This window comes from Castor canadensis, chromosome 18, assembly GCF_047511655.1.
Source record: "Castor canadensis chromosome 18, mCasCan1.hap1v2, whole genome shotgun sequence".
NCBI classification, from domain to species: Eukaryota; Metazoa; Chordata; class Mammalia; order Rodentia; family Castoridae; genus Castor; species Castor canadensis.
In genome coordinates this window covers 4,943,926-4,966,976 of record NC_133403.1, presented here as the reverse complement: position 1 = coordinate 4,966,976, position 23,051 = coordinate 4,943,926, and the positions used below count along the sequence as shown (strand labels likewise).

General features: G+C 36.5%; 1 pseudogene; it reads right to left on the bottom strand.

Moving 5' to 3' along the window:
• The window catches only part of LOC109675042 (solute carrier family 5 member 4-like), a 79,005-nt pseudogene that overhangs the window by 11,309 nt on the left and 44,645 nt on the right, over positions 1 to 23,051 (bottom strand).

Sequence of the window (23,051 nt, the reverse complement as noted above, 5' to 3'; positions counted from 1 at the left end):
TTTTTAAAAATTAACAGTAATTTAGTCTTATTTCTGTTGTCATGTAAGTGTTTCACATTTGCATATTTTCTTTGGAAACTATGTTACATATTCTAATGTTCTTCAGTCAACTTCTAATACTAAATATAGGTATTTATTGATGGACTCTGATGACATGTGTTTGGTAAAGTGATTTCAACCACTTTCAACTTTAGGTTCTATACCTCCACAGAATGTACTGGTTGTACCACAAGGAAATATGAATATAGGTATTGCTTCAAAGGTAATGTGGATAATAACAAAATACATAAAAGCTATACAACTTAGCAATAAAGTCAAGTGATATTAATATACAAATAGTATTTGCATTTTGAATATTTTCTGGGCTCCCTGATAGTTTAATATCCTAGAGATATTACTGACAAAAATTGCAGATAAGAATACTGCAAGATTTTTTCTATGCTTAGACAAACATGAGTTCATGTGTTTCATTCGAAAAATGATCTTATAGATCATTATAATACTATTATGTATTTTTTACCACTTAATTAAATCATGAACATTTAAAAAGAATAATAGAGCTCCATTATCATGTACTCATTCACATTTGGATTAGTCTTTTTTTTCATTAGAAAGCTTTTACAGAAAAAATAACTTATACAAATGTTTTTCTGCATGTACACAGATTTCTACATAAGATACTATAAATAGAATTGTTGATGTATAGCGTTGAGAATTTTAAATTTATAAATTCTGCCCATTTGCCCTCAAACAAATCACAAAATTTACACACAAAAACCAAAAATTCTGTGCTGTGTGCATTTTCTCACGTTCAAATGAAAACTTCCCATTTTTCATATTAAATATTTTTGCCAATTTGAAAGGTAAAAATGAATGCCATTCCTGTATTTTTCCTTTAATTCTCCCTGTTACATGTACATTTAAAAAATATCTGTGCCATTGTTCATGTTGTATATGAAATTTGACTTTCCCCCAACAGGCCAAGGCAAGATACGAGCTCTATTATGCTGTGCTTCATTGTCTCTCAGGCAACACTGAGTACTTTTTTCCTGGTTTCCCTATCAGTGTGCTGTAGATTTACCTCACACCTGCACCATGAAATTCTTTGAGACTCTTGCCCATTTCCCAATCCTGTACTTTCCTCATAGGCACTTTGACATGCTGGGTGCAAAATTGTTGAGTAGATGTCTGGGCGGAAATCTCTTAGGAAGCTTGTTGCTTTAGTGATGCAATGATTTCACTGATCTTAGACTCATATACTAGTTGCAGCTTTATAAAGAAAAGAACTCTTATTTTAATATGAGCTTATAGACATTACATGTCACTCACATGCACGTCAGGAATTGGTTTTGTTAGGAAGGAAATTCCCAAGATGACCACAGCTGTCACACAAAAGAGAATGATGCCAAAGTCCATATAGTGCACTCCACAGATAATCTGTGGACAATTACTGGGAGCCAAGCAACTTCCTGTTCCATATGCAAACTCTGTGATCAGACGAATCAGGCCTATCACAAGACCAACCATTAGACCCCAGAATACTCCCTGCAAAAGAAACATGAACAAAATCAATGTTTAGAAAAGATTATGGGATTATTCAGGTAAGACATAAATACCACCCTACCTGTTGTAACTGACAAATGACTAACAATAAGCTGAAGCTTTTCTTTTTTATTATAATTTTTATTAGGATATATTGATTATACAAGGAGGGATTCATACTGACAATTCCAATTAGGCTTATATTGTACATTAGTTACATCACCTCCGTCATCTCTCCCCCTCAGCCCCCTCCCCACCCCACTTAAAGCAATTGCAAGAGGTCTCTTTGTTCCATTTCATACAAATATATGAAGTCCATCAACCATACACCCTTATCTTAATCTCCTTCATTCCCCCTCTCCCCTCCCACAACTACCCCACCCACTGTACCTATTTTACAGTCCTGTTTTTCATTATTAATATTTAAATTGATGTTCAAAAGGGTGTCTCAATGTATACCCACTGTGAGTATACTTTACTTTGATCCATTCAACCCCTTCCATTACTCTCCCTTACCTCTTTATCTCCCTCTTTACCTCATTTGTCAACATTTTTCAATGCACATACATATATCCTCTACCTTTACAGATGTTATGTTCTATGGTATTACTGATGTTCTGTCATTCTCTTTTCCTTTCCCTCTTCCCCCAAGTTCCATACAGTAGTTCCACTGTTACTAACTTGTTCTATATATGAGTTTGTATGTGATTATGTTTGTTTTTGTGCATATGTTTATTGTTTGGCTCTATCTTCCATGTATGAGAGAAAACATGCAGTCTTTGTGTTTCTGAGCTTGACTTACTTCACTTAACATGATGTCTTCCAGCTGCATCCAATTACTGAGCTAAACCTTTTCAAAGTAGGGGAGGTTACAAATTTGTACACTTTTTAGCTGGATGTGAAATCCCATTACACACTTTTGGGTATTTTATTTGACAATAAGAATTATACATATTTAAGGGTAAAATGGGTTTATACTATGATGTACATATTGTGGAATGATTACATTAAGGTGTTTTACATCCATAATATCAAGGGTTGATTTTCCAACAGCAGAACACTGTTGTTTACTCTAAGTAAAGCTGAATTTTTTTCTATTCAGCTTTTAGAACTTGTGATTTATGTTGTTGGATAAAGAGAACTATAACATACATTACACAATTTTCATGGCTGATAATAAGTAGTTCTGAGAGTTCTATAAAGCTCTTGAAAACAGCACATTATTTCTCTGAGAACTTGCTGCTGGTTAGAAATATGTGCATCTCTTCTCCTGCTCCAGATGCTACATTTTATGGAAATAGTGTCGCATGGTAACTAGGAATAACAGTTTTGGATAGAGAAAGACTAAGTCTGAATCACAATACCCTACTTAGTAATATGTGACAAGCACATTGATATTAACCTCTCTGTATTTGTTTTCCATCTAAAAATTATGGCAATAAGATTAATACCTAATGATAATTAAGAGAATATGGTATGGGCATAAATGGTCCACAAGAATCTATCATTTATTTCATGTTAACAATATTAGCATATTTAAACCATTACTAGTATGGGAGATTTTCTTCTGTCATTTCACATCTTTCGAATAGTTCAATCCTCCCAGAAATCCTATGAGGCAGGGGTTACCATTTCTATATTACAGAGTCACGTGCTTTGTGTGTGGTCATAATTTGGCATAGCCATGATTGGACTCTTAACTCTGCCTTCCAAATGCGTTTTCCTCAGCATGAGTGCACATAATAATTTGTAAGAAACAGAAAGGTTTTCTTATTAGTGTGCACTAGGTATTAACATACTCTTTGCAAGGATGAGAAATTGTGGCTTACTACAACTGAACTTGAAGTGGGCTTCAAGTAGAAAGAATACTATTTTTTGAAGGATTAGGGTTTGAATTTACAATCTCATGCTTGCTATACAGGCACTCTACCACTTGGACTATGATTCTCCTACTTACTTCTCCTGGACACTTGGGATTATAGCTTGCACTGCCATGCCCAGATTTTTGTTGAGACGGGGTCTTGCTAACTTTTTGTTCAGGCTGGCTTTGAACTGTGATGCTCTTGATTATTGCCTCCTGAGTAGCTGAGATTACAAATGTGTTTCACCACACCTGGCCCTAAGCACTTTTTTTGAGATGGTGTCTCAGGTTGGTCTTGAACTCCTATGCTGTAGCTGTCTTCCTGCCAAGGCTCCTGAATAGCTGAGACTATAGGCATGACCACCAAGCCTGGTGAAAGAATGTACTTTTTCTACCAAACCAGCAGACTTTTTTCTCACTCTGTCATAAGAAAGAATTTTCCACTTTTCACTTACTGGTTCATTGACTCTTTTGCAGAAGATAGCAAGGAAGAAGGCTGTTGCAATTGGAGCCCCAATGTAGCTAGATACTGATGACAAGTAATGGAATAATTGTCCATTTTGAAATTCCTGGATTAATGGGACCCACAGAATGCTGACAACAAGTAGTAGAATGACAACTAGCCTGTTGAGAAAGAATAATGATTTAAATGTTAATCAAAAGAGTTATAGGCACATCCATTGTGCATTCTTGAGTTCATTCTTTGGCCTCTCCTTGGTGCTCCAAGCAAAATCAAATGATCACCTCAGAAGAACTCACAGCATACCTAATGATTACCACTTAGGAAAATGTTAAGGAAAAAAATTCTTGTTTGTAACTGATCATAATATATGTGTCTATGAAAATAAATATCTGCCATAAAGACAACTCAAGTCTTATCAATTGATTAATACCTCTCTGATGCAATGTGTGTATGTCAACTAGAAATAAACACCACACTATTTTTATGAGTCAATAATTATTTGTATGATAAATAAAGCAGGCTTTTATAGTATTTTTTTCTAGCTTAAAGGAGTCACAGCATACCTAATGATTACCACTTAGGAAAATGTTAAGGAAAAAATTTCTTGTTTGTAACTGATCATAATATATGTGTCTGTGAAAATAAATATCTGCCATAAAGACAACTCAAGTCTTATCAATTGATTAATACCTCCCTGATGCAATGTGTGTATGTCAACTAGAAATAAACACCACACTATTTTTATGAGTCAATATTTATTTGGATGATAAATAAAGCAGGCTTCTATAGTATTTTTTTCTAGCTTAAAGGAAGTGAGGTTTGTATGCAACAAAAGTGCAGACAAAAACCTGAGAATGGGAGATTGAAGTGGAGCACAGTGTCATGATAGAGCACAGAAAATATTCTCCTCAACAAGGAAAAAATACTGACTCTCCTTTTTTAAGTTTTAATTTCTCTATATCTCTTATATTGTCAATGTTTTCCCTCAGTTTTTCACTTCCTTTATTTTTCACATTTTTTTCTTCTCTTATTTGCAAGCCATTCAACTGGTGGTTTAGTCTACTTCCTTCTTACAAGACTCACAACCTTTCTATCCATTTGCACCCTTCTCCACAACTGAACTGTATCTTTACACACTAAAGTTTTATTCACCTACAGTTCTCACACTTCACTCCCCTTCTCACCATCACCTTTCCATGCAAACAAATTTTAGTTTTCAAACCCCCTATTGTACTATATAAAAACACTAATCCCCTTCACATATAACATGATCAGTTAAACCATACTGCCAATGGTTCTACTTCATGTAAATGTCTGGCTTGGTATTCAATTGATCAACTTATTGTTGCTAAGTTACATCTCAGGCTAATGGTAAGAAATACCACAACAATCTAGTCACTAACCATTTCTGCCAGAATATAGAAAATAGTTCAAGGAAAGACTTTAGGTGACTAAAAGCCCCAAGTAATTGACTACAGATGGGAAAAACTCAAATTAGAGACATAAGAAGCATGAAAGGGCCTGGAAATATGACTCCTTGAAAGGTCAACAATTACACAACAAAGGCTCTGATGGATGGCTAATAAAGGTGGTGAAATCTCTATTTCTAAACTCAAAAGAATGATAAGAATGATCAATGAGTTGAAATATGACATGCAAAAACAAGTCAAGAAAATTAAAGAGACTATGAATACAGCTCAATGAATTCAATGAGAATGGAGAGACAAATGAAATCAAAGAGAATGCAAACAAACAGCAGAATGTACTCAAGGAGTACACTAATTAGCAGCTAAATGGAATAAGGAAGACAAAAAAATATATAGAAAGCCTCAAAAAAACCCTCTCAAAATAAACCTCTCAAAATGATTAACTCCTTATGTGACATAAAAAGTTCACTTGAAAGCCTCTCCTGCAGAAAGAAGCAAGTGGAAGACAGAATTTCAGGATGTGAAGACAAAGTAGAGGCTGGTGGAGTAACTCAAGTTGTAGCATGCTTGATTAGTAAGCATGAGTCACTGAGTTCAAACCCCAATACTGCAAAAAAGACCTGGAAGACAAAGTAGATATGATAGAAAAAACAGATGAATATATAAAAGAAGGAAGAAATATGAATGGAACATGTAACTCAATAACTCAAATCTTGGATTCAACGAAAAGATCAAATCTATGAATCATGGAAATTAAAGAGGAAGAGGTGTAAACTAAAGGCATAGGAAACATATTCAACAAAATAACAGTAAACTTCTCAAATATTGAGAAAGAGATGCCCATCTAAGTATAGAGGACTGCAGGACTCTAAACCGTCACTGTCATAATAGAAACTCTCCATGGTATATTATAGTTAAAACATTAAGTACAGAGAACCAGAAAAGAGTATTGAAAACTTCAATGGAGAAATTATAAGTCATCTGTAGTGGCAAATTCACCAGAGAAACAGCAGATTTCTCAACAGAAACCTTAAAAGCAAGGAAGGAATGGAATGAAGTATTTTAAGTGCTGAAAGAAAATAACTTCAAACATAGATTACTCTCTCTAGCATAACTATCATTCTTAACAGAAGTAGAAATGAAAACTTTCCACACCAAGCAGAAACTACAACAATTTTACTGCTAAATTGATACTACTAAATCAGTGTTCCAGATGACATTCAAAGGAATCCTCCAGACACAAGATGAAGATAAACACAGTCCTGACAGTATGGGAACAATTATATATCACTAGATGAATAGATAAGCAAATGCAGACTAGGAAAGAATCAAACACTAAACATTTTTTAAAAACATTTTGAAAAAGCAACAAGATGGCAGGAATTACTAAATTTCTTTCAATGTTGACACCGAACATTAATGCTTTCTATTCTCCAATCAAAAGAAATAGATTGGTGAGCTGGATTAAAAAGCAAGACTTGACATTTTTTTCACCTACAAGAGATGCACCTCACTAACAAAAGAAAACATTGGTTTAAGGTGAAAGGGTGGAAAAATATTTTCCAAAGGAATGAACCCTGAAAACAGACAGTAATAGCTATACTTACAGCTAATAAACTAGACTTCAACACTAAATTAGTCAGGAAACAAGAAGGTCACTGTACACTAATAAAAGGAACCATGCTCCAAGAGGAACTAACAATGGTTACTTTGTATGAACATAACATTTCTACACCCAACTTATTTGAACAAACACACCTGGACTTAAAAGCAGAGACAAACCCCAACACAATGACAGTGGAAGACTTCATTACTATACTGTCACAGATAGATGGATGATTCAGACAAAAACTCAACAAAACAACCTCAGAATTAAATGACACCATAGACCAAATGGACATAGCAGACATATACAGAGTATTTCATCCAGCAGTAGCACAATACACAGTGTTCTCAGTGGTTCATAGAACTTCCTCCAAAACAGGTCAGATTTTAGGACACAAAACTCCCTGAATCTTATCAGACCACAGTGTAATAAAAACAGCACTTTCCAGGCACCAGTGGCTCACACTTAAAATCCTATCTACTCAGAAGGCAGAGATCAGCAGAATCATGAATTGAACCAGCCTTGGCAAATAGTTTGCAAGACCCTATCTTGATAAAACCCATCACAAAAAAGGTGTGGTGGAGTGGCTCAAAGGGTAGGTCCTGAGTTCAAGTCCCACTACCACAAAAATGAACAATCTACAGCAACAAAACACCCTAGTGGTCAACAACAAAATAACTGTACCAATTATTCTAACTCATGGAAATTGAACAAAATATTGTTGAATGACCAGTGGGCCATGAAAGGAATAAGGGATTAAATCCAAAAGTTCCTAGAATCTAATGAAAATGAAAACACAAGCACCAGAACCTATGAGATACAGCACAGGCAGTGGTTAAGGGAGAAAGCTTATATTTATGAGCACCTACATTGAAAAGAAGAGGTCTCAAATAAATCTACTTATGCTTCATCTCAAGCTCTTAGAAAAAGAACAAGTTAAACTCAAAATTATCAGAAGGATAATAATAAAAAGAAAGAAATAATAAAACTCAAGGCCAAAATCAATGTAATAGAGTCCTCTTCCCCAAAAAATCAGAAAGAATCAACCACACAAAAAGTTGGTTCTTTGAAAAGATAAATAAAGTTATAAATGCTTAGCCAATCTGACTAGAAGAGGAATGGAAAAGACCCAGATTATTAAAATCAAAGATGAATTAGTGATATCCCAAGAAATACCAATGAACTACAGAGCATCATTAAGGAATACATCAAAACCTATATTTAAATAAAGTGGAAAATCTAGAAGAAATGGATAAATTTGTAGATGCATTTGACAAACCAAAATTGAACCAAGTGGATATAAACCACCTAAAGAGATCTATAACAACGAGATTGAAGCAATGATATGGTCTCCCAAAAAAGAAAACCCAGGACCTGATGGATTCACTGCTGATTCTACTCGACATTTAAAGAAGAACTAAAATTCTCAATAAAACACTGGAAAACTCAATTTAACAACATATCAAAAGTAACCAGACGTCACGATCAATTGAATGTCATTTCAAGGAAGCAGGGATGGCTCTGCATACACCAATGGATAAATGTAAGATAAACTATACTCAGAATCAAGGAGAAAATCACATGGCCATCTCAATTGATGCAGAAAAAGCCTTTGACAAAATCCAATAGTCTTTTCTGATGAAAGCTCTGAAAAATCTTGGAACAGAAGGAATGTACCTCAACATAATGAAGGCTATCTATGACAAAACTATGGCCAACATCATTCAATGGGGAAAAATGGAAACCATTTCCTCTAAGTTAGAAAATAAACAAATGTGTGTACTCTCACACATTTTGGAGTTCCTCGCCAGAGTAACATCCCAGGAGGCAGAAATAAAGTGTATTCAAATAGAGAGGAAAGAAGTCAAATTATACCTATTTGTAGATAATATGATCTTATACCTAAAAGACATTATAAACTCTACCAACAACTTGTAGACATTATAAACACTTTCAGCAAAGTAGCGGGATATCAACTCAATACACAAACATCAATAACTTTTCTATATACCAACACTGAACAGACTGAGAAAGAAATCAGGAAAACAATCCCACTTACAATAGCCTCAAAAATTAAATACCTAGGAATAAATTTGATGAAGGAGGTCGAAGACATCTACCACAAAATGATAAGTAATTGGTGAAGGAAACCAAAGAAAATATCTGAAGATGGAAAGATTTCCCTGGCTACTGGATCAGCAGAATCAATATTGTAAAAATAGCTATACTACCAAAAGCAATCTATATTTTCAAAGCATCACCATCACAATTCCAATGACATTCTTCATAGAGGTAGATAATTAATCCTAATATTCATGTGTAAGCACAAAAGACCTCAAAAAGGATAAGCAACCCTGAGAAAAAAGAGCAATAGTGAATTTATCACTGTATCTGACTTGTAACTATTCTATAGTAAGTATACTATAGAGTCAGCCAAAGCAATAAAAATAGAATGGTGTTGGCACAAAAACAGACATGAAGACCAATGTAACAGAATAGAGGACCCAGAAATCCACACGGCTCCTCTGTATATCTGAGTGCAGAATATTAAAGTAGATCTCTGTCTTTTACCCTGTACTAATACAGTTCTAACTAGATCAAGACCTTAATGTTGGACCTAAAATTTGAAATTACTATAAGAAAGAATAGGGAAAACACTGGAATATTACAAACAAGCAATAACTTATGAACAGAACTCTAGTAGCCCAGCAATTAAGAGGCAGCATTGACAAATGGGGCTACATCAAACAAACGTCTGCAGAGTGCAGTAAATAGTCACCAGATAGAAGAGAGTCTACAGAATTATAGAAAATATTTAGCAGCTATACATCTGAAAGGGTTAATAACCTATAATTTACCAGAAGCTCTAAAAACTTAACTTCTAAAAATCAACATCCCAATGAAGCAATGGGAAAATGAACTGAACAGACATTTTTTAAAAGAGGAAGTGTAAATGTGCAATAAATACCTAAAGAAATGCCCAATATCCTTGTCCATAAAGTAAATACAAATCAAAACTACATTAAGATTTCACTTCATTAATGTCAGAATGGCTATCACCAAGAGCACAAACAAGACTTGTTGGTGAAGATGCGGAGAAAATGCAACCTTTGTATTTTGTGGGTGAGGAACAAGCACTGCAGAAAGAAGGAATAGCAAGTGTGAAAACCCTAAAGTGGAGCAAATATAAATTAGGGCAACCACTATTGAAATCAACATGGAGGTTCCTTAAAAACTAAAGGTACAAATATCATATTTTCCAGCAGTACCATTTCTGGGCATATATCTGAGGAATTGTTATTCAGGATACAATAGAGCCACTTTCACACCCATGCTTATTTCAACATATTTAGCATAACTAAGCTTTGAAAACATGCCAAAAGTCCTATAACTGAAGAATGGACTAGGAAAATATGGTGTATCTATACAATGGAATATTATTATTCAGCCCAAAAGAAAAATGAAACTATGGCATTTGTAAGCCAGGACCAGAAAGACCAAGGTTTCCTGTTTTCTCTCATATGTGGAAGATAGATTCAATAGTTAAGTGTATACTTAAATATAAACATGATCATGTATACACACATATAGAGGACATGTTTACAACAGTGGGACTGTTTGAGGGGACTAAAGGTGGAGGGAGAGTAAAAAAGAATGACAGAGAGTGCATAATGGTGAAATACACTGCATCTGTGCAGAAAAATAGCATAATGAGATGCATTGAAAGCTGTTGAGTAATAGGCGGTGGGGGTTAAGGGTTGGGGAGAGTAAAAGGGGGTTAATCTGGTTAAAGTACAGTACATTCACAGGTAAATTACTACAGTGAAATTCCTTGGAACAATAAATATATTTTTAACAAATGAAGGTCAGGAATGCAAAACAGGTCCTGTTAGGGGGTGGGTAGTAGTGGGAGGTGAACAGTGAATGGAGAGGGTGAAAGAGGGTGAATATGGTCAATGTATTTTATATATTTGTATGACAATAGCACAATGAAACCTGCTGAAATCATTTTAAGCAGAGGTGAGTGAGATGATGGAGATTGATGGTGGATTGAACCTATCCAAGGTACATTAAGCGTATGTAGAAATGTCACAATGAAATCCCCTGTACATCTCCTATATGCTATATAAAAATGTTTTTAAAAAAGAAATAAAATATGCTGTATCCCTGAAAGCTGTAATACATGGTGTGAAATGGCAGTATTTGTATCCCCCTACTTGAGCATTCTAGCAGGTTGAAGAATTGGCTAAAATATTCTTAGGGAAAAGCAATTTGAATATTGGAAGTATTATAGGTACAGGAACGGATTACTTAGAATTCCTTCCCCAGGGAGGCATAGGGAGAGCGCTTCCACACTTCTTTTTTTCTATGTATTTTATTAGCATGTAACAGTGATACAGAGGGATACTTTGTGATTTTTACGTATGCCCTTACAATATATCTTAGTTAGAATTCTCCTTGCATTATTCTTGTTCTTTCCCCCTCCCACATTCTTAGAACAATTTCAACAGGTTTCATTCTTCTATTTTCATATATGAATACAAAATACATCCACCATAGACACCCTGATTCACCCTTTCATTATGCTCTCCCCCATCCCACTGGTACACTTCTTTCAGAACTTTGCTCAAATGCATTCTCCTTGGGAGGATTCCCTGAGCACCAGAATTAACTTGATACTACCTGTTCATCCTGCTTTAAACTTATGGCTAAAAATTTCTGGTCATGTAATATAGCATGTGTTTACCACATGTCTACTTCCCTCACTAAGGAATAAATACCACAAAACAGGAATTTAAAGACATACATGGGGTTTTTTTTTTCATATTTGTGTTGTAGGTATAGCTAAAACAGGAGAGGAAATAGCCTTAACTTATCTTTGAAACTTAAACAGGATTTGCACCCATAATCATGTGCCTATTAGTGGAACTACTGCTTGTTGGGCCTCATGAATTCCATTCCTGCACTTTTTCTATTAGTAAAACACAAATAGTAAGACAGTAAAAGACTTTACTGTCTTTGTGTTTTACTAATAGAAAAAAATGCAGTAATAGACTGCATTTTTTAAGAATCAAACGAGTTCTCTCTCCTCTCTCTCTCTCTCTCTCTGGGCCAAATGAGGTCTTTGGGTTTTTCTTCCAAGTGTTTAATATGTTAAAGCTATTGCTACACCACTGCAAAGCACAATCTTTTAAATAATATGTTCAATTTCTCTTGGCACAAACTTGATGAAAAACATATCAGAGCCCCCAAACTAGTCTTCATAGATCTCGCACTTATTTACTGTGCCAAGAGTGTCTTTACTGGAGTTACTGAGGCCTTTGCTTCCATGTTACCTCAGTCAATGTGTAAGCCATGTGGAGGGGAGAGATTCCAGTTTCTCTTCTAACTAATTGCAAAGGTTTAAATAAGCTTCAAGTGCTAAGCCACATACACATAGTGACACATTTTCACAATAAAATGCACAGAAATATATTACCAAGAATTTGAAAGTATAAAAGGAGAAATGATACATATTTTAAATTACTATAATTATCAATTTGGTTATTATTTTTGCAAGAGCCCAATTTATTTCTTTTCTTGCAAGATTTCTTCCTGCCTTTCTTAAAATCAGAACTACTGAATTTTAAATCAGTGAGGAAAAGATATATACACACATACTATGTCTACAAGAGTACATACTCAGTGCAGTAACAGACATAAATAAACTCAAAGAATATCAAGATAACACTAATAAAAAAGTAGAGAAGACACAGGAACAACTAAATGAACTCAGAGAGGACTTCAGCAAACTCGAAAATGAAACTAAGGAGTTTATGAAAAAAAAGAGGTAAATGAAATAAAGAAAACCATTCGGGACATGAAAGAGTAGTTTAATGTGGAAGACTTTAGAAAAAAGAATCAAGCAGAAATCCTGGAAATAAAACTTTTCTTAAGCCAAATAAAAAAATACAGTTGAGAGTTGCTCCATCAGACTAGACCAAGTGAAAGACAGAATTTTAGGGCACAAAGACAAAATAGATATTAATGAAAAAAGCAGAAGATTCCTAAGACAAAAGAGACTCAAGAGAGGGGAGCAAGCAAAATGGAGATTTTTTTGACATCCCTATAGCACAGCAGCAACTTAACTACCCTAAAAAAGGAAGATCAGGGGACCCCAGAAGACACCCATGGGTCCCATAACCAGCAAGAAGTGAACCCCTCTCTGAATACAAAATAGAGAAGCAACTAACCACAGGAAGAATGGAAAGAACAACTGGTAGCTCAACACTCCTGATTCCCCCACACACACCCGAAGTCTCTGCATGGCTCCAGGTTCCAGTATTAATGGTGCTTGTCAGTAAGTCCTTTTTCCTGACACATACAGGAACTCAGAGCTCCACATTCCCCCCTACTACACAACCTAATTCCTTTACACTGAAATGACAGGGAAATTAGCACCCATGTATAAGTAGGACCCATGGCTCCCGCTGCTCCATGGATAACAAAAGGTGCAAAGTAGTAGGCTTGGTTCCCCTGTGCCAGCAGTAGTGCCACTGTACTGCATTCACAGAAGCCTATGCCAGCAATCAGGCCCCAGAACTCCCACTACTGGTTCCTCTGTGCCTGCAGTGTACTGTACTGCCCTCCTGGAGCCCATTCCTGGAAAGCAGGCCCAAGAACTACTGATTTCCAAAGGCTTGGTACCCTGGTGCCTCCAGCAGAGCCACTGTACTGCTCTTCTAGAAGCCCATGCCTGGAAAGCAGGCCCAAGAACTTCTGCTGCCCAAAGGCTTGGTTTACACATGTCTGCAGCAGCTGCTGTGGTTCCCGGTAGTCTGTGCCAGCAAGTAAGCCCAAGTTTTCCTGCTACCTGAAGGTTTGGTTCCCCCATGCCTGCAGCAGTTGCCATGGTTTCTGGAAGCCTACACCAAACACAAGTAGACCCCAGGGACTGTGCTGTCTTGTGTGCAACAGATGATTCAAGCCCACCAACTTTGCTGCACCATGGACACCTTCAACTTGTTACTCAGTGCCAGGATCCCACTGCCACAGACACAAGTGAACCCCAGGATCCATGTTTTGCTACTCTGCAGTGCCAGGCTTCCCTCCCCACAGAGCATGGAGGCCCAGTGTTAACCACAAAGCCATCTTGTGGGAGAGCCCCTTCTGCCCCATCAAAGAGCAAGAACCCACCCCCTCCACTGAGTGGTAATCTGCCTTTTTGCAAAGAGACTTGCTTCCCTAAGGCACAAAAAGGCCCAGCATTTCCCACTGTGCCCAACCATGGGAAAGCACCACTTCTCTGTTAAAGAGCAAAAACACCAGATTCCCCACTGAGGGGAGGAAAGCTGTAGCCTACTACTCAGTGATTGACACCAGAAAACCTGCCTCCTGAGTTACAGAGTGCTCTCCACTCTGCCTGACAGTTAGAGAGCCCTGCTCACATCTTAAAGAGAGAGAATGTCAGGTTCCCCAGTGAGGGAAGGAAAATTGTAACCTGCTACTCTGTGGACAGCATCAGAAGGACTGCTTCTCTAAAGTTCATAAAGGCCTAGCACTTCCCACTTTTCTGGCCTACAGGAGAGTCCAGTCTCCCCTGTGTAAGAACTGGAATCCCAGCTCCCCCACTGAATGGCAACACACAACTCTGCAGCTGACAGGAGGCCAGCCTCCCAAGGTGCACAGGGGCCCAACTCTCCTCACTGTCACTGACAGTCAGAGGGTTCTTGCTCTCCTGTTAAAGGCAAGAATATCAGATTCCCCACTGAAGAGAGGAAAGCTGTAACCTGCTACTTTGCAGGTTGCACCAGAAACACTGCTTCCCAAAGGTACAGAGAAGCCCAGTGCTTCACACTGTGTCTAACTGCAGGACACTCCTGTCTCTCCTGTCCAAGAGCTGGAATCCCAGCTCCTCCACTGAGTGGTAATCCACCACTATGCTGGTGATAGGAGGCCTGCCCCCCACAGTACACAGAGACCCAGCACTCCCCACTGTGTCTGCAGAAGTGCCCCTGTTCCCCACCAAAGAGTGGGAACCTCAGTGGTGAAAGGTAATCTGCAACGCAATAAGAACCCTGCAAGGGATAACATTTCCAGCATACCCCTCTCTGAGGAACACTGCTGGAACTCTAGGAGAAAAAACTCAAACCCCCAACTACAGAAGCACAAGGGATCAAAACTCAGACAAAACTAGCTCCAGATGCATAAATCTCAACATGGAATTAAACAGCAGGTCAACTGCTCTCCCTCGCAAACCAATTCCACCACTAAAGATCTAAAGACATGTCTGGAGGAAGAGATATCAAATAATGAATTCCCAAAAAAAATAGTAAAAATGATTAATGACCTCAAAGAAGAAACTTAAAAGTTGCTGTTAGACCTCAAAGAGTATGTGAATAAACAATTAAATTAGCTCAAAGAGAATACAAACAAACAGATGAATGAAATTAAGAAGATTGTCCAGGATATGAAAGAGAAAATCAATAATGATAGGGAAACTATGAAAAGTAATCAATCCAAAATAAACAACTCAATATCCCAAATACAAGTCTCAATCAAAAGCTTGGTGAACAGAATGGAACAAGTTGAAAATAGATTATCAGGAATGGAAGACAAAGTAGAGGATGTATACCAAACAGTAAAACATCATGAAAGAATGCTAGGAAAATACAAATGGACCATGCAAGATAATCTGGGACACCAAGAAAAGACAAACCTACAAACATTGGTGTAGAAGAAAGAGAGGTGATACAAACTAAATGTATTGACAACCTATTCAATAGAGCAATACTTGAAAACTTCCCTAACCTCGAGAAAGAGAGAGTCACCTAGTTGCAGGAAGCCTACAGAACATCAAACCATCAGGACCAAAAAAAGAAACATCCCTCAGACACATCATAATTAAAATACTCAGCACAAAGAACAAAAAAGGAATTCTGAAACCTGCAAAAGAACAAAGACAAGTCACATATAAAGCAAACCCATTAGAATAACAGCAGATTTCTCAACTCAAACCATAAATGCAAGAAGGTCATGGAAAGACCTACTTCAGGCCCTGAAAAACAGCAAATGTCAACCTAAACTAGCCTATCCAGCAAAACTATTCTTTCTAATTGAAGGAGAAATGAAAACCTTCCAAAAAAAAGCAATAACTAAAGGAATTCATGATTATCAAGTCAACACTACAGAAGATACTTAAAGGACTTTTATATATAGAAGAAGAAATTTGAGTGAGAAAGCAAGACTCAAGAAAGAATAAACCCTTTTCAGTCAGCAGACCAGTAAACAAGTAGTAGGTAAAACTGAACAACAGGGGAATAAAAATGACTGGAAAGAGCAAGCACCTCTCACTATTTATACTGAATGCAAATGGCCTCAACACCCTACTCACAATACATATAATAGCAAGCTGGTTTATAAACAAGACCCAACCATATGTTGCTTATAAGAGACTCATCTCACTGAAATAATAAACACTGGCTTGGAGTCAAAGGGTAGAAAATATTTTCTAACCAAATGAACCTCATGAACAGGTAGGAGGATCTACACTCACATCTGACAAAGTAGACTCCAAACTAAAATCAATCTGAAGAGAGAATGAAGGTCACTTCATATTAATAAAAGAAACAATTCATCAAGAGGAAATATCAACCCTTAACATATATGCACCAAACACGTGGCACCCATTCACATTATAATAGCTCTGATGGCCCTAAGAGCACAGATAGACCCTAAAACAGTGATAGTGGGAGACTTGAATACCCCACTGTCACCAATAGATAGGTCATCAAGGCAAAAGATCAACAGCAATACTTCATAGCTTCTCCACACTTTAGATCAAATAGACAATGTTGATATCGATAAAATATTTCACCCAACAGCCAGGCAATACACATTCTTGTTTGCAGCTTATAGAACTTTCTCTAAAATAGATCATACAGGACACAATGCAAGTCTCAACAAATTCAAGAAAGTCAAAATAACCCCCTGCATCATATCAGATCACAGCAGAATAAAACCAGACCTCAGCAGAAAATATTCAAACACATGCAGACTGAACCACAGCCTTCTGTAAAACCAATGGGTGACTGAAGAAATAAGGAAGAAATAAGAAAGCTCTTAGAATCCAATGAAAATGAAAATACAACCAATCAGAATTTGTGGGACACAGCAATGGCCATGCTAAGGGGAATGTTTATAGCTATAAGTTCCTACATTAAAAAACCAGATGCCTCACAAATAAACAACCTAATGATTCACCTAAAGCTCCTAGAAAAACATGTACAAACCAAACCCAAAAACAGCAGATGGAGAGAAATAATAAAGATCAGGGCTGAGATTAATGGGATTGAAACCAAACAAACTATACAAAGATCAATAAAACAAAATGCACTTTGAAAAGATTAATAAGATCAACAAACCCTTAACCAACATGACAAAATGGAGGAGGGAGCAGACCCAAATTAATAAAGTCAGAGATGAAAAAGGAGACAAAACCACAAATACTAATGAAATCAGCAAATCATTAGCAAGTACCTTGAAAACTTATATTCAAGTAAACTGGAGCATCTAGATGAAATGGATAAATTCCTAGATGCATATAACCCACCAAAATTGAACCAAGGATATATTAAACACCTAAATATTTCAAGCAATGAAACTAAAGTAATAATAAGAAATCTCCCTCTTGAGAGCTTGTTTGGAGGTTCTAGCAGGGGAGTGCAGCTACTCGTATACCGTTGACCAAAGAACGGTGCTCCTCTATCGGGGATGGTCATCCTCTTCGACCGAGCGCGCAGCTTTGGGAGGGACGCACATGGAGTGGTGAGGGAGGAAGGGGACACCCGCCTAGCCAGCCAGATCAGCCGAATCAACCCTGGCGATCAATGGGTGACAGATGTCACAGCCAGATCGCCCTCACATCCATCTCCCTCTTTATTTAAAGAAGTACTAACAACAATGCTACTCAAATTTTTCAAAGATATAGAAAGGGAATGAACACTACCAAACTCATTCTGTGAAGCCAGATTTATGCTCACTCCAAAACACAACAAAGATGTAAAAGAAAAGGGAATTATAGACCAATATCTTTAATGAATGTAGACACAAAGATTCTCAACAAAATACTGGCAAACAGAATTCAACAACATGTCAAAAAGTTCATACACCATGACCAAGTTGGTTTCTTTCCAGTGGTGCAAGTATGACTCAACATACATAAATCCATTAATGTAATACAGCACATAAATAGAAGCAAGGACAAAAAGCACATGATCCTCTCAATAGATGCAGAAAAAGCATTTGACAAAATCCATCACCCTTTCATAATAAAAATACTGAAGAAACTAGGAATACAAGGAATTTTCCTCAACACTATGAAGTCTGTACACCAATAAACATATAGCCAACATCATATTAAATGTGGAACAACTGAAACCATTCCCATTAATCAGGAATGAGACGGGTCAGTCTGCTTTCTCCACTCCTATTCAATATAACTTTGGAATTAATAGCCATATCAATATGACAAGAGCAAGAACCAAAAAAGGATCCAAATATGGAAGAAGAAGTTAAATTATCCCTATTTGCAGATAACATGATCCTATATCTTAGAGACCCCAAAAACTCTACTAAAAGACTATTAGAAATCATAAACTCTTTTGGCAAAGTAGCAGGATACAAAGTTTACACACAGAAATCCATAGCTTTCTTATATACCAACAATGAACAGACTAAGAAAGAAATCAGGGAAGGAAGTAATCCTACCTACAATAACCTCAAGTCAATAAAATAACTTGGAATAAATTTAATGAAAGAAACCAAGGACCTTTTTAATGAGAACTATAGACCACTGAAGAGAGAAATCAAAGAAAACATCAGAATATGGAAAGACCTTCAATGCTCTGGATTGGTAGAATCAACATTGTGAAAATGGCCATACTACCAAAAGAAATCTACATGTTAATGCAATCCCTATCAAAATCCCAATGACATTCTGCACAGAAACAGAAAAATAAATCATGAAATACATATGGAAATACAAAATACCTCAAATGGCCAGAGCAATTCTGAGCAAAAAGTCCAATGCTGGAGGCATCAAAATATCTAACTTTAAACTAAACTGCAGAGGCATAACAATAAAAACAGCATGGTATCAGCAAAAAAAAACAAAAAACAAAAAAAAACGGAAGACCAATGGATCAGAGTACAAGATCCAGACATAAATGCACACATCTATATCTTCATCAAAGGAACACAAAACACATGATGGAGAAAAGACAGCCTCTTCAACAAATTCTTCTGGGAAAACTGGATCCACACATAGAAGACTGAAATTAGAACCCTGTCTTTCACTCTGTACCAAAATATTCAAAGTGGATCAAAGACCTTAATATAAGGCCTGAAACTTTGAAATGACTCCAGAAAGCAGTAGGAAATACACTGGAACAGATAGGTATAGAGAATGACTTCCTAAACAGAACTCAAAAGGCTCACCATCTGAGAGAAACAATGAAGAAATGGGACTGAATCAGACTAACGAGCTTCTGAACAGCAAAGGAAACAGTCACCAGACTCAAGAGACAACCCACAGAATGGGAGAATATCTTTACCAACTACTCATCCGATAAGGGACTAATCTCCAGAATCTACAGGAAACTTAAAAAACTCAGCCCCCAAAGAATCAACACTACAATGAAGAAATGGACCCATGAATCAAACAGGGAATTCTCAAAGGAAGAGGTACAAATAGCCAGTATATACATGAAGAAGTGATTAATTTTCCTGGTTATAAAAGAGATGCAAATCAAAACAACACTACATTTCATCTCACCCCAGTTAGAATGGCCATAATCAAGGGTTACAACAAAACAAATGCTGGCAAGGATGTGGTAAAACAAGAATCCTTATACACTGCTTGCAGGAATGCAAATTAGTCAAACCACTATGGAAAGCAGTATGGAGAATCCTTAAAAAACTAGAGATAGAACTGTCATATTATTCAGTGATACCACTACTGGGCATCTACCCCAAAGAATGTAAGACAGGTACTGTAGAGACACCTATACACTGATGATCATGGCAGTTCTATTCACAATAACCAAGCATTTGAAGCAACCACAGAGCCTTAAAACTGAGGAATGGATCAATAAATTTTGGTTTATATAAACAGTGGAGTATTACTAAGCCATAAGGAATAATGACTTGTGGTTTGAATGTAAATGGATGCAACTGAAGGACATCATGTTAAGTGAAGTAAGCCAGGATTAGAAAAACAAAAGGTGCCTGTTTTCTCTCATACATGAAACATTGATCCAAATACAAACATATATACAAAAACAAGCATGCTCTTATAAAAACTCAGATGTAGAACATGCTTGTAACAGTGGAACAACTCAATGGAACTCAGGGAAAGGAAAAGAGAATGATAAAGCATCCATAATATTGTAAAATATAACATCTGGGAAGATAGAGGATTTAAGGATGTGTATTAAAAGCTGTTGAAAAATGAAGCATAGGAGGTAAAGTGGTAAGGGGGGTAATGGATGAGTTGAATGGATCAAAGTGAAGCACACTCACAGTGGGCATATGTTGAGACACCCCTTTTGACATCACTTAAATATTAATAATAAAAACCAGGACTGTAAAATAGGTAGAATGTGTGTTGGGGTACTAGTGGGAGAGGGGAGTGTGAAGGAATGAGATTAATGTGACAATATATGGTAGATGGACTTCATATACCTATATGAAACAGAACTAAAAAACCTCTTGCAATTGCCTTAAGGGGATGGGAAGGTGGTTGAGGGGCATGAGGGCAATATAAATAATGTAAAATGTAAGTCTAATCATAATTGTTGCTACAAATCCCAGCCCCATACAATGAATGTATCTTAACAAGAAATTTACAAACAAAAAGACCACAAAAGACTCAAGAACTATGAAAGGAATACACAAAAGTTCAGTGAATCCATTTAAAGACCAAACCTGTAACTCACGGGCATTGACAATCCAGGTACCAGAAGCCTCCAGGACACCAAACAGATATGGACAAAATATAACCTTTCCATGGCATATTATCATTAAAACAACTTATCACAGAGAACAAGGAAAGATTACTGAGTGCCATAAAAGAAAAATCAACTAACATAAAAAGGCAACTTCATAAAGATAACAGCAGATTTCTCAACAGAAACCTTAAAAGTGAGAAGGGCATAGAGTGAGGTATTTTGAGCAATGAAATAAAACAATTTCAGTCCTAGGATAATCTACCCAGCAAAGTTATCATTCAAAATTGATGAAGGAATAATAACATTCAATGATAAAAACAAACTAAATCAATGTATGACCACCAAACCACCACTACAGAAGATTCTGAAAGGAATCCTTCACAAAGAAGATGAAAACAAACATAACTGTGACATAATGGGAAATATTAAACCTTAAGACAATAACAGACAAGTACTGAGAGATTAGCATAGAATTGACTGCACACACACAAATCCCTAAGCAACAAGAACAACTAAATGGCAGAAATTACCACATATATCTCAGTATTAACACTGAATGTTAATGAACTCAACTCCCTCATCAGAAGACACAGTTTGGCAAAATGGATTAAGAAGGAATACCTGAAATATGTTGTTTACAAGAAACCCCCCATATTGACAAAAAAAACACTATATTAGGGTGAAAGGGTGGAAGATTTACCAAGCTAATAGTCCTCCAAAACAGGCAGGAGTAGAAATACTGATATCAGATAAGTGGATTTCAAACTTAAGTTAGTCAAAAGAGATAAAGAAGGTCACATCATACTAATAAAAGGAATAATATATCAAGACAAAATAACAATTATCAACTTATATGCACCCAATGTTGGTGCACCCAAGTTAATTACACATACACTAATGGAATTAAAATCATGGATAGATTCAAACACAGTGGTAGTGGGAGACTTCAGTCTATCACCAATATGTCATCTAGACAATGAATCAACAAAGAAATTCTAGAATTATACAATTCTGTAGATTTAGTGAACCTGAAAGATGTCTACAGTGTATTCCACCCTTCAACAGCACAAAACACATTCTTCTCAGCAGCCGATGGAACATTCTCCAAAACATACCACATCCTAGGGCACAAAGCCCTTCTCAACAAATATAAGAAAACTAAAATAACCCCCTGCATACTGTCTGACCAGAGTGTAATAAAACTACAACTTAACAACAGATGAAGCAGCAGAAAATACACAAATAATTGGAGACTGAACAACACATTGCTCTATAATCAGAGAGTCATAGAAGAAATAAGGGAGAAAATCAAAAAGTTCCTAGAATTTAATGAATATGAAAACACAGCCTATCAGAACCTTTGGTATACAGCAAAGGCAGTCCCAAGGGGAAAATTTATAGCCATGAGTGAATATATTAAAAACACAGAGTGAGTGTTAAGGCAGAGTGGGTGGTAAGGGAGGGGGTGGGGACAGGGGGGAGAAATGACCCAAGCCTTGTATGCACATATGAATAATAAAATAAATGAATAAATTTTTAAAAATTTAAAAAAACACAGAAAGATCTCAAACAAATAACCTGATGTTGCATCTTAAACTCCTGGAAAAATAAGAACACACTAAACCCAAAATAAGCAGAATTAGAGAAATAATAAAAATAAGGGCCAAAATCAGCAAATTAGAGCCCAAAAAACAAAAAAAACCATACAAAGAATCAATGAAACAAAAAGCTGGTTCTTTGAAAAAATAAACAAAGTTGACAAACCCCAGGCAAATCTGACTAAAATGAGGAAAGAAAAGACCTAAATTAATAAAACCAGAAATGAAAAGGGGGAGAAAACAACAAACACCAAGGAAATCCAGGAAATCAACAGGGACAACTTTGAAAACCTATATTCAAATAAACTTGAAAATCTAGAAGAAATGGACAATATTCTAGATACATATGACCATACAAAATTGAACCAAGAGGAAATTAATCAACTAAACAAATATATAACTCTCAATGAAATTGAAGCAGCAATAGAGTTTCCCAAAAAAGAAAAGTCTAGGACCTGACAGATTCTCTGCTTAGTTCTACCAGACCTTTAAAGAAGAATTTCAACTCTCCTTAAACTTTTCTGCAAAATAGAAAGGGAAGGTACACGGCCAAACTCCTTCTATGA